The sequence below is a fragment of the Lytechinus variegatus genome, chromosome 9 (assembly GCF_018143015.1).
Source record: "Lytechinus variegatus isolate NC3 chromosome 9, Lvar_3.0, whole genome shotgun sequence".
In the NCBI taxonomy this organism is placed as follows: domain Eukaryota; kingdom Metazoa; phylum Echinodermata; class Echinoidea; order Temnopleuroida; family Toxopneustidae; genus Lytechinus; species Lytechinus variegatus.
In genome coordinates this window covers 24,896,335-24,909,897 of record NC_054748.1, presented here as the reverse complement: position 1 = coordinate 24,909,897, position 13,563 = coordinate 24,896,335, and the positions used below count along the sequence as shown (strand labels likewise).

Sequence of the window (13,563 nt, the reverse complement as noted above, 5' to 3'; positions counted from 1 at the left end):
ACTGAAAAATATGCTGATTTTGAAATTTGAATATTTTTTCGTAACATTTTCTAATTTTTCTCAGTTCTCCTCAGACCATGGCTGCTGTGCAGGGGATGCCTTGGAGCCAGACAAAGTCTTTGCGGAGCATATCCCTGAAAGAAATAGACCTATTTATCGGTTTAATAGTATAAGCCCTATTAAGTCTAAGTTAGTATTAGTACCGGTATGTAAACTCTAAAAGACCAAATAAATACTACACAAGAGTCCAGACCAAAGGCAAGAGTTGGTTGTTCCGCTGAACTATGTTGGCTCCACTCACCTAGCCCCTAGGAAAATGTCAGAAATTGTTAAATAAATCCCCAGAGACGACAGTAATTCCGGTCTAACTAGAGACGAGTCTAGTCGTTCTAGAAACTTCTTTTTTTTCGTTAATAAGCCATGAATGAGTCTAGCTAGTGAAGTGTAGATCTAGTTGGGCGGCTAAGTTAGGCCTATGCTTCACTCTTTTGAACCTTTTAGCTGGTATAGATCGAATTCATGCCTGCCCCTCATGAATTTCAAAAGTTTAATTTCACAAGTTTGACATAAAGTTGGTAGATTTGAGATTTTGAGTGAAGACTTGCTTTGGATTGACCTTTTTTGACTGTCTTTCTGTCTGTCTTTCTGTGAAGATATATACATGTATCGAGGGGATTATTATAGGGGTAAATCTACTCACATCACAGTACTGTGTAGAAAAAAAGTGTACATTGTAGGTTTTCAACATGCAACATACAGTATATACACTCACTAGCATATAAATGGATGGTTGGGGGCATGGATCCCCCTAGTAATAGAATAAAGTCAATAAATAAATGAGAAATGGAAAAAAATACAAAAATAACTTAGAAAAAAACTTGACCAAAAAAAACGAAAGAAAGGGAAAGTAAAAAAAGTGATGGAATACCTGTATGATCTATCATCTGAATATTAATATTTTGTCAAAATCTTCTAGCTTAAAATCTGCATGTAATCACAAATGACATTTTGGTATTATAAAAAAAGTCAAACTTTTTGCTTGCTCAGTGTTTAAACAAATTTTGCCCCATAGATACACAATATTTTGACCCTCAATTTTTTTTCTTTTTCTTTGCTCATTGTGCTAATGAATACATACACTCCAGAATGTCTTAATAATAGGTAATTGTCTCATTGGAACAAAAGACGCTCCACCTATTAAGAGGCTGTTATTTTCTTATTCACCAGAGCATTCAACATCTAATTCTGAGCATATTTCTAGAGGTTCTCTTTTGGTCTACATGCATATTCAGAAATCTTTCACACAAACCTTTTTTTTTTTAAATAGTGTAAGGAAAGCAATTAATTTTTTTTGCCAGTGAACTATGTGAACTGTAGACTGGAATAACTGTCGTTTCTGGGGATTTCAGACGTTTTACTATCATGATCCCCTTCGGTGAGGAGAGCAAATGTAGTTCAGAGAATCAACCACTGTACAGAGACTGAAGCATTTGATCTATGCTGAAAAATTCAAACGTAATAATCAACAAATTTTCAGGAAAATGTGTAATTACAGAGTAGAGTAACAAGCAAATGAATATCAGTACTGAAAAAAAATTGCATGTCTGTTTGTTTTATTGATGTCCCACATGTTTTTCTGCTTGTGTGAAAAGAAAGCTTCACCAAGAAAAGTTTGTGATAATGAAACAAATATAATTTCAAGCAAACATGAATTGAAATTGGGTTTTCTATTAAAATGTAAGCAGTTTGGTGTATGATAACATTAAAAGGAATGCTTCAAACCATTTCCTATCGAATAATAAAAAAAATAGATTTCTGCACTGGGAATAATTTTCCTGGTATCACATCGGAGTTTGCTCCACATCTTTTTAAAGCATGCTACACAATTTTTTTTTTATATCATAGCACATTAGGATAGTCCAGTCTAACCTAGTGAGGAGTTTTTCTTCTTATGACTTAATATGATAATCAAATCCAAATTATTCCCTGGATACCAGAACTAAAACTTAAAGGTCAAGTACACCCCAGAGAAATGTTGATTTTAATATAAAGAAAAATCAAACTAGCAAATGCTGAAAATGTCATCAAAATCGGATGTAAAATGAGAAAGTGACACTTTAAAGTTTTGCTTATTTTTCACAAAACAGTGATATGTACATGTACAACTCAAATGAGAAAGTCGATGATGTCCCTCACTTACTATTTCTTTTGTCCCTCACAATACTATTTCTTTTGTTTTTTATTGTTTGATTATACAATATTTCATTTTTTATAGATTTGACATTAAGGACCAACTTCACTTAATCATATAGTATTATTAAAACAATGCTCATTCCACATGTCCAAGGAGGAAATAATTGTTGTTTCACTTAACAATGAGGAGAAAAATAGAATATTCCCTATTTCATATAATGAAAGACAAAAGAAATAGTGGATGACATCATCAGTCTCCCCATTTGCATACCCACCAGGATATATAAACTGTTTTGTGAAATGTCATAACTTTCTTATTTTACATCCGATTTTGATGAAATTTTCAGCATTGTGCTTGTCTGATTTTTCTCTATTGATTCAAATCAACATTTTTCTGAGGTGGACTTGACCTTTAAGCAGTTGGTGAGAGTACATGTACACGTACATTTAGGGTCGTGTGCATATAACAGCTTGATGGGGGAGGGGGGCTGTGTGGGTTATCCTGGACCCTAGGATGTAGTCTGTATTTTTATTTCAAATAAAACCATCATATAAATATACTGCAGTGTCAAAAATACCACCTTCACTCTCAAATTCTGTGCCATGATGGGAAGTTGCTATGGCAACCCATGCCCCACCCTAAAAACCTGTTGTGACTCATGACATCTCATCTTCATTCATTATTCATGGATTGCCTGGATGATTTGTAAAAAAAAAGAAGCTAAATGATGGCATGGTGCTATATGTGTAGTCTGCGGGCACAGACTCAAATTTGACACTTAACAAATGATACAAAGTCTCGAGTATAGACTAGTAGGCCTCAAAGTAAATGTAACTCTCAGCCTGTTAGTCTGCGTTTGGAAGAAGCAACCACAGATTATGAGTTTTTACTCTACATGTAGTCTTTACTTCAGACTCTGCATTATGAACTATGGTAAAAATCAAAGGTCTGTTCCTACAGACTAGCATGGCTTTTCTCCCCTATCCTAGGTAATTAATCATAAATGTATCAGCCATTCGTCATTTTGTGTGGGTATTTCCTATACAGTAGGTAATCCTGCCTGTAGGTTTTTGCAAATTTAATTGCAGTGGAGGTGATTAATGAATTTTCTCCCGGGTAAAGTATGAAATCGCTTGTTGGAGCCACGGAATGACTTTTACAAGGTCCTTGAGACCAATCAGTTATTTGTAGAAAGTATTAGAATTAATATTCTAATAGGAATACTATTATTTCACATCAGGGCTTGTACAGTCACTGTGACATATTAAGTTTTATGTTTAAATGCAGGTCTACTGCACATACATGTACATGTAGGGCCTATCATACAAACATGCAGGCCTTCATGTTCATTACGTTAACCAGTAAAATCAAGACAATTCAATACATCCATTTGGCCCTTTATTATGAACAGTTTCAATCCTTATTGTGTAATGTTCCAGTATTAAAATGCCCTTTACGGATCTCCATATATCTAAAAATAGGCATTTGATGCAGATACAAAATATACATGTACATGTACATGTATGTACTGTACTGCAGGTACATGTACAGTACATTTCTGCATGTATTTTGTGTCAAGACCACATGTACTGATATTATCATTTCATCACCTTTGCTCTACACACTTTCAGTTTTATGTTTTTCTCACTTTCAAAAAAAAAAGACAGTTCTACTTGCAATACAAAAACATTTATAGATCAATGCATGTAGGCCTAATTGAAAATCAGAATAATAAACACAGAATACATGTACATGTACAGTTGTATGTAAACATAAATCACTTTTTTTGAACAATGTTACATAAACTATAATGCTTGTACAGTATGTACATGTACAGGTAGCTGGAAATGGAGAGGTCCACGGAGAAGCAAAGATTGTTCATAAAAGAGGCCGTTCTCATTACGCTTTCTAAAACTAGTTTACTGGAAACCGATTCAGGAAACCACTTTGGAAGATCGCTTTGCTAGCATTCTCACTTGGTCGCACGAAAGTGGTTTTCAAAATCACTTCACGTAATGCGTTCTTGTTGCTATGGAAACGCTCTCAGTGGGGTGAGACATTTCGCGCGAAATTCGAAACCGCAGCATAGGCATTCTACACCTGTTGTGTGGAGTAGCGTGCTCAAAATGTGCGAAGATCGCTTCCCGAAGATCGGTTGTGTCCTCACTTACGCTAAAACCAGTTTAACGAGGCAAAGCGATCTTGAAAACTACATCGCGAGGTGGTTTTCCAAACTGGTTTGGAAGATCGCTTCCAAGACCGCTTTGACCGTTCTCACTACGCGTTAAACTACCGTACATGTAGTTTCCACTAAACTAGTTTCCAGTAAACTAGTTTTAGGAACGTAGTGAGAACAGCCTCAAAGTCATGGACCCCTCAAAGAGCTCAGAAAAAAATGAACTGTACATGTTTACACTACAGGGTTGTACCTGTAGTCGAAGCAAGTAATTATTTCAGGAGAAAGCCTGTAAAATAAAGATTTATGTTGTCACCAGTATTTATCTTACATTTGGATTTATCAAACTTGACGTTGTGAAATCGTGAAATCTTAGCTGAAAACCAATTATAACTCTGAAAATAACTTAGTATTTACACAGGAAAAAGCACCTGTGGGATAGGGTATAATTATTGCTTGGAAAAATTATGAAAAATACCTGACATTTTAGGAAATACTGTGCTTATTTTTGTTCATTTGTCAGCACATTAATAGTCATTTTCTTACAGATCCATTTGGCTCACATTTTTATACATACAAACCCCGGATACAAAAACACTTAGGTGGTATTTTCATTGGATTCTGTTCAAACTCATTTTGAGATTGTTAGCACTTGTGATATTTTCATTCAATTTAAAGAATACATCCTTACAAAATACAGATACATGTATTTAGGTACAGTAGACCTATAAAAATATTAAGCCCATGTGTTATTAGGGTCATTCCATGGGGTTGGGGCAAAAATTGTGACATCAGGGTCAAAAAATAGAAATGTAATAAATGAAATGTTTTATTTCTTATATGTTTCATGGGACAATCCTTCAACTAAATCCACTTACAGGCATTTCATACCACCCTGCATATTGGAGTAAACTGAGAAATAAGATTTGACAAAATACCACCGTTACATGGACATCATTTATCATCCTTACTAAGACTATGCTCTCCCACTGTCAAAATAAAGGGTTTGATCTCCATTACTCTTGATAAATATTTTGCTAACAACATTGTTAGTCACTTTATTCCACACTTTCCAACATGGCATATATATTTTGAAAGATTTAGCATCAATAAATGGAACTTGATGCTCTGTGTGTATACCAGTGCCATGTTCTGTGTCGTTCTTTTTTCTCACCAGTCTAGAAAATTGAATTTTTGATGGCATGTAGAATTAAATAGTTGAGAGAAGTCATGCCTCAACAGAATGGAATATTCTCTTTGGAAAAACTAAACTACTCTTTCTGGCCTAACCTTCTATTTTTGGTGTTACCACCGTTACATGGACATCATGTCTCAGTAACAGAGGTATACTTAGAAGCAATGTTAAGTTAATGTCCATTAATGGCCATTACACACCAAATTCCACTTCATGCCTTAAAATATTTGCACAAGATCAATTCATTACACTAAAGAAAAACATTTTGCATGTCAGATTCTTTGCAAATAAAAGCAAATTAAATTAGAGTTTAAACAAGGAAAAATGTACAAAATTATTGACAAATTATATTTAAAATCATACTACGATAATCCTCAAGTTTCCACTTCCGTCTACCTCTGGAAACATTTATGTTTCTGCCTAAAGGGAAAAAAACGAAACAGTATTATCTTATGATCTCCATTTCTTTTTACTTTAAAATAACTCCTTCAAGATTCCACTTTCAAATGTACATACCACCGTTACATGGACATCATGTCTCAGTAACAGAGGTATACTTTGAAGCATTGCTAAGTTAAGGTCCATTAATGGCCATTAAACACCAAATTCCACTTCATGCCTTAGAATATTTGCACAAGATCAATTAATTATACTAAAAAACATTTTTTCATGTCAAATTCTTTGCAAATAAAAGCAATTTAAATTAGAGTTTAAACAAGGAAAAATGTACAAAATTCTTGATAAATTTATATTTAAAATAATACTACGGTAATCCTCAAGGTTCCACTTCCGTCTATCTCTGTTTCCAGAGATAGACGTCTGTCTAAAGGGAAAAAAACAAAAGAGTGCTAGCTTACATGTATGATCTCCAAATCTTTATTACTTTAAAATATCTCCTTCACGATATTACTTTCAAATGTACATACCTCCGTTACATGGACATCATGTCCTTGTAATGATCATATTGAATAGTATTACATGTACTTGCCATTCTTTTAGTATCAACACACTAATGCGAGTTAACTCATCTTACTCAAGTGTAGAAATACAACATCTACAGGCAAGCTTCTAAAATGCATCAATGAACAGGTAAAATGTTTTTTTTTATTCATACATGTACACGATTATAATTTTGATACCTTTGATACAATACTCGGGTGAAAAAGATGTAGGGAAAAGGTACTAGTTTAGTTCCTCTAAGCTACATGTATGGTTTTTCAAGACAAAACAAGACAAAGTTGGCATGCAATTCATGGACAATGCATTAATACATGTACCTTACACATATAACTTGTTCAATTTGTTTACTCTAACTTATTTTACCTCAGTTACATGGTAATGTAGTTCTAAATAACATTAAGTAAAATATAATCATGTCATCACTGGAATAAATGCATTGGATAAAACATTAAGTTCCAGCATGCCAAAAGGACAATTGTAAAGTACTTAGTGGACAAATTGAATAAAAAAACTTACACCTGTTGTTTGAACATAGAGTTGTGAACAAGAAAGTAAAATGTACTATTTCTACTAAGCTATTCTAATAAATGTTCAAGAATAACACTGCAAACTACAATCTTTTCCTTTGGTTAAAAACTCTATGGTAAACTTCTTACTGGCAAATGCAAAAAAAAAATTATTACACTGTACACTAAATCTGACAATAAGAAATAACTTGCAATATTTCTCTCTGCATTCAGGTTACAAGTTTATGAACTTCAAGAAGATCGGTGACCCAATGACAACTGTCAGTTGGGAGTTTGGAAGAGGACTCTGTCAATGTCACAAAATAGATAGAGGTAGAATTGTGCCTCGCCATCAGGCCAGGAGTACAGGTCAACGGATTGACACTTCATGTACTGAAGATATACATTTTTACCTTCAACAGAGGCTACCTGTAGTTATTTGAGAAAAATATTATTTGGAAGTTTGACTATTTTTTACACAATTCAAATTATTACATTTTATTTTTAATCAACAAAACTTGCTGGATTGTTTCCACGATATTATATATTATTATATGAAATCACTTACCCATGTACATGTCTTGACATTTTCTCATTAAAGTAAGGGGGTGGATTACTAGGGCAATGACAAGGAATCTGATCTGTTCTTGCAAAATACACCCTCGCTTTGTATTTTTTTTCATAGCAATTAGAATTCATCATTTCCTAGTTCATAAATTAAATATAAAGTTATGTTTTATACAAGGTTTTTGTATTTGCTTTCTTGTGGTCTACTTTGTTTTCACAATACAATTACTTGCCCATTACCGATACCTTTTCATAAATTATCTATTTCGTTTGTCAATGGATGAATTTAATCTAATTTTATTCTGCATTATAATCAAGGGTGGTTATCTCGACAATTCCATTTAGTTTTGTATGACCATCCTATTTAATTTTCATCTATGAAGTTTAATTGTTCAAGCAATTACATAATATATTTATGTTTTATTGGAATTAAATGAATTAATGGAATTCAAATCTGCAATTTACCTTCTGATACAGCAAATAAACTCTTGTGAAACAAACTCGATTGTGTCACTTTTTCTTTTCTTCGCTTGTACATGTTTTTAAAATGTCGTTATATTGCAATAAAAATAATCACATTGAAAACAATCACAAAGGCTTTTGCTTTCTGATAAAACAAATACCCACCCCCTCTCCTGACAATTGAATAAATATAAATTAAAATACGATTGAAAAAAGTCCTTAACAACTGAATATATAGAAATAAAAAAAATACAATTGAAAAAACGGAGACAGAAATGAGGGAAAAAGAATAAGTGCTGAAAAGTATACCAACATTCAACAAGATGAAGTTTTGGGAAGGTTAAGCCTACAGCTAAGAATTACTAGAAATTGAATTATTCCCATGCTTCATCATACACAAAGCCCATCTACTATGTGTAGGGGGGGTTATAACAGAAAAATTATTTTGCCCCTCCCCCTCCTTTCGGGCTGGGATCAGCTGACGAGCAAAAAAAAAAAAAAATTTTTTTTTTTTTTTGGGGGGGGGGGTCTGCCTCCCCCGTGGCGCCGCCACTGGTTCTAAGTTCTCATTTTGTTTGCAAATTCAAAATTGATCATCAGGTCTTTGATACCCATATTACCTAGAATCAGTAGGAGCCAATTTAAACAAGGAGAAATTTGTACCAAATTTGAGATGTCACCGTCATGATCATCAGACAGTGAAAGAGCTGTTTCTGAGTATCCATTGGCCTATTGAATCAACATATTTTTGTGTAAAGAAAAATCAACTAAATTACGATTGAATCATGTCAGCTACCATTCAAAATATGTTTGCACGGAATTACAGTAATAAAAGCATTATTTTCTTCGGAACCATTCAGCAAATCTGGAACAAACACGGCAATGTCTCAATCACATATTTCACTTACACGAGAAGCTATACGTGGGACCGAAGTGAAAGATGGTGGAAAATTAGCGAGATTTTTCAAACTTAAAAACACTTTCTGCATGGTAATATAGTTCCACATTTTAAAGATAAGGTTTAACTAGTTTCAAAACACGAGTATCGGGATAAATCTCCGTACTTACGTCGCTTTGAAAGGGAAAACATCGTGGATATCCATTCCACCGTTACAGAGACATTGCAGGAATATTCCCCATTGCAATGCTTCAAAACGCCCGCTATCATAGCTGTTCATGTGCATGTGGATTTCGGCTAACATCCCGTCCGTCTGATACAACGACGGTCTCTTCTCCGGTGTCTCCTTCTTACATACGCGATGAAATGTGATCCACCGTTACAAATTTGGCCCGGACATCGCCCAAAACATCGGCGACCCTCGATTAATTTAGATGACATTACAATAGGTTTTCAAAGCTAATCTTTTGATGAACAGTTGCTTACTGCCTGCCCTTTATTTCTGACACATAACTTTGGAAAAAATGATTTCTGATTTTTAGATATTTACCACATTACCGCCGTTACAGAAAAAAATAAACGCGGACATCGCATGTAACGGTGGTATGCCGAGTTGTAGGAATGATTTGTGATATGAAGTCTCTTTTCATTTGCTATCCCATTACTGTTTTGTTATTAAACAAATGTTGCTTTATCAATCATGGCCATTTGAATTTGACTAAGTTTATCTTTTGATTAGATATCTTCAACTGAAAATGACCATTTTGGATGTCACACTTGGTACCCCAAAAAAGAGTCTGGACATCATCATTTAAAGTCTCACCATCAATAATACTTGCAGTTCAACATTTTTATTTCTGCATCAAGTAATTGCTTACATAACTGCCTTCCAACAAAAGCACATTGCAACATCAAAACACCAAACACATTTTCAGGATAAAGCTAACAATTCATAAGGAACACAAAAAAGTGCTGTTGCCCCAACCCCGTGGAATGACCCATTTGCAACTCTTTGGAAAAGCCTATTTTTATGTATTTAAATTTGATATTTACATGTAGGCCTACACTGTATAGAATAGGAAATATAATTTTTTTTTCATAGGGGCTTTCTTTTTTAACATTGGGGCAATTGCAGAAATGTTGGGGCTGTTTCTTTCATTTTACGGGCTACTTTTTTGAGCAACATGCAAAATACATGTATGCAGTATTAAGTCAATTATTCTGTCATAAATTAGAATATTGATTTTCTTGTATTTTGTTTGTGACAGATCTTGGGATGACTCAAAACTTAAAAAGAATGATGAGGGCGAAATCGCCATTCACCTCCATGTATTTCCTATTCCTACGCTGACAGTGTATTACAGAATTGAGGGGGCCACAAATGAAAATAAAAATTTTACCCCTGCATTGACATTGTACTGTACATTGGACAGCACACAGAAAAGTAGGCCTAGCTATTGCAATGTTCACTCGTATTTTACTAGGGTGTGTTGGCATTGCCCTTGGGCATAAAGATGGTCTTGTGTAGCATTCAGAAATATTTTTATCAGATTAGGAGATAAAATTTCTTGGTAATCTACTCACATGCCAGAGGGTCCTGTGTGTCCAGTGAAACACTTTTTACATAGGGCCTATGTTACCATACTTCTTGAATCGAGGGGTTTCAAACAGAAGCTCCTTTCTTATGTACTGTGGGCCTACATGTACAGTGTAGAGTATTTTATTTAGGACTGGTCTATGGGGTCTTTCACACTTCCATGATAACTGATGAAAAAATACTTAAATTTTTTGCCAGTGTGAAAGCAAGGCATATTTAATTCTTGTAAATGCACATTCTTGCTGTTTCTGCCAAACCTAGGCCCTGTAGTTTGTAGAGATTTAATACATCAAAGGAATTGATTTGGGGCACAATTTACAAATAATCATGCCTCAATGCAATCAGTAATAATATCTTCAAAAGTATTAATCTCTATAATAAAAAGCTTTGTGTATTTTATGGAGCCCAAGTATTAACTTAAAATATTTGATAATAGTCATACAAATAAGTACCCTTGACTTGTCAAATCATTGCATTCTCAAAAGCTCAAAACTACATGTAGTCTGCAGGCACAGACCCTGATTGAAACTTTGATCAGCAAGTGTGTCTCCACGAAAAGACTAGCACATGCATGTACAGGGCCTTCAGTACACAAGGCATGAGTAGGCTGCACATTCAGACCCTTAACTCGAGTGAAGGGTTTGCCCAGCAGACTACACAGACCCTGGTTTGGAACATTACATGTACATGTAATTGGTGTTCACACAAGACTAGCTCCCTTGTATTGGTAGCACAAATAAAACTTGCTGTTGAAGAGTAGGCATTCTGTAGTCTGTACACAAGTCTTCGGCATGGCAGCAACTTTGGCTGCATTCAGACGATATTCCTTGAGGGAATAAATTGCCCAGCAAACTGTACACTGTTCATGTACAGTGGTTTTTAATACCGGTAATAAAGCTTCATTCCATGCTCGAGCTAAAATCATCCTATTCATTCTGATTCTGAGAGGAACATGGTTTCTACTTTCTAGAATACAGTAAAGAAGCCCTGGCATTTTCAAGAAGTGGGCCAAAATTTCGATATCGAGCGATCTTGTAATCAGTAGCTGACAAGGAGCTGCCTTTATTGGCCCAAGTTTATTTTAAGAAATAAATCTAGTGTGAACAGGGTTTACACTCTAGTAGTACCTCTGTGTGAACAGGATAACACTGTAGTTGAACTGTGTGAAGAAAGGGTGTCACAATCAACAGGTGTACTGCACCTTGTACATTGCATACATGTGCAAAGTGTGAATACATGTACATGTAGGTGTAGTGTAAATGTGTGATGAGGTGTCTTGGAGGGTGTGAAGCAGTCTTCTTCCGGGTCCCGTCTTACAAAGAATTGTGATTGATCCAATCAATCGCAACTATGGAAAGCCAGGAAAGTCAACATGTGAAATGCATGTTTGTTCCAAAAAAATTCTAGAATATATCATAAAATTCATTGATTTCTTGACAATTTGGTGTGTTCTCTTTTGTTTACAGAGGACATTTTGCAAATTTCCTGTAGAAAAAATTATGACACTTATGGATTTCCATAGAGTTACGATTGATTGGATCAATCGTAACTCTTTGTAAGACGGGGCCCTGTTCTGTCACAAAGTGGAAAGAGAGAGAGACATACAGAGAGTGAAGGGAGGGGGCGAAAAAATTGAGAAAAAGTGAGAGAGGAAGAGGAGAGCTAGATGAGTATTGAAGAAAGATGCAAAGCGATAAAGAACAGAATAATAGAGGGGAGTATTAAAGAGCAAGATGAGGGAATAAAGAATTGCTGTTTAAATTCTACAATTGTTATGAAAATGCAAAGGTTGTTAAAATCAGCAAACTCATGAATGATGAGAAAATTGGCATCGACTTTGTCAGAGTCTGGTCAGAAGACTAGCATGCATAAGCCTTCGTGTGTAAATTGAGGAGATGGCTGGAGGAATAATGGTGAAATTATGCGGGATTTTAGACGGGGGAAACACTGGCAAGAACCACGGAGAGAGGCCACCGTATGAATAGACACAGCCTCAGCGCAGGCTTTGGGAATTGGGGAGGTGCATTATGCACGCATCGTTGATCGAAGCATATACAGGCACGGGTGGGGGACGCAGCGCCAAACGGAGGATAATGTTTTCCACGATACGAGCGAGATGAGGAAGAGAGAGAGAGAGGAGGCTGTTGGCTTGAGAGTGACCTGAATTTATGGAGACGTTCGTTTGATATTTACGAGGGGCGAGAGTGTTATTGTGTGTGTGTCTGTGGAATAGTGTAGTATATATGCACAGTTGTTTGATATAGTGTATTGGTTGCATTGCTTCATCAAGGGTTATAGAATAGGATAATCTACGGTAGATGTAGAAATAGTACTTACTCATCATGCCATGTTGTGATGTTCAATTACACACCCAAAATGTACATTTTAATGACATACATCAAATACATGTAGAGTTGTTCTTTTTTAATTTATTTATGGATGAATTATTGGAGCTGATATCTTCAAACATGTACATGTACACATGTATGTACATGTGTTTAATATCACTTTTATGTCCATCTACAGGTATATGTTTGTACATCTTTCCTTTCAAAGTAAACTTCTATTCTTGCATCTGTTGAAAAGTTGTTCTCGACAACCAGAGAGCTTGCCAGAGACTTGACAGTCATACATGTAGTGCTCAGCATTATATTGTGGCCTACAGCTAGTATGCAAAAGTGGCTACCAAATGTAAATATATTACATTTATTTAAATATATTACATAATATTACATTTATGTAAACTAGTACACTTTTTAATATTATTTTGTGATAAATTATATTAATTAGCCTACGTATTACATTAATGTGGTACATGTATGGGGTGATTCCATACGTGTCGTACGGGACATTTAGAGAACATTTGACAGTTTTTGACAAGAAAAAACAAAAAATATTCCAGTAACTATAGGTGGTCATCAACTACTACCAGAGTGTAAGAAAAGCCAAGACTTAACATGACTTGAATTCACATCCTGTATAATACAGATTAAAAATAGTAATGTGTC

The 13,563-nt window shown here is 35.0% G+C and overlaps 1 long non-coding RNA gene across 1 annotated transcript; it reads right to left on the bottom strand.

Annotated features, from left to right (window-relative positions):
- Window positions 1–7,377: 7,377 nt before the first annotated feature.
- On the bottom strand, window positions 7,378–9,967 carry LOC121422017. The gene is made up of 2 exons (XR_005971057.1): window positions 9,129–9,967; window positions 7,378–7,460 (listed from the first exon to the last, which is right to left on the bottom strand). It is a non-coding gene; the product is annotated as an uncharacterized LOC121422017 (long non-coding RNA).
- Window positions 9,968–13,563: the final 3,596 nt, after the last annotated feature.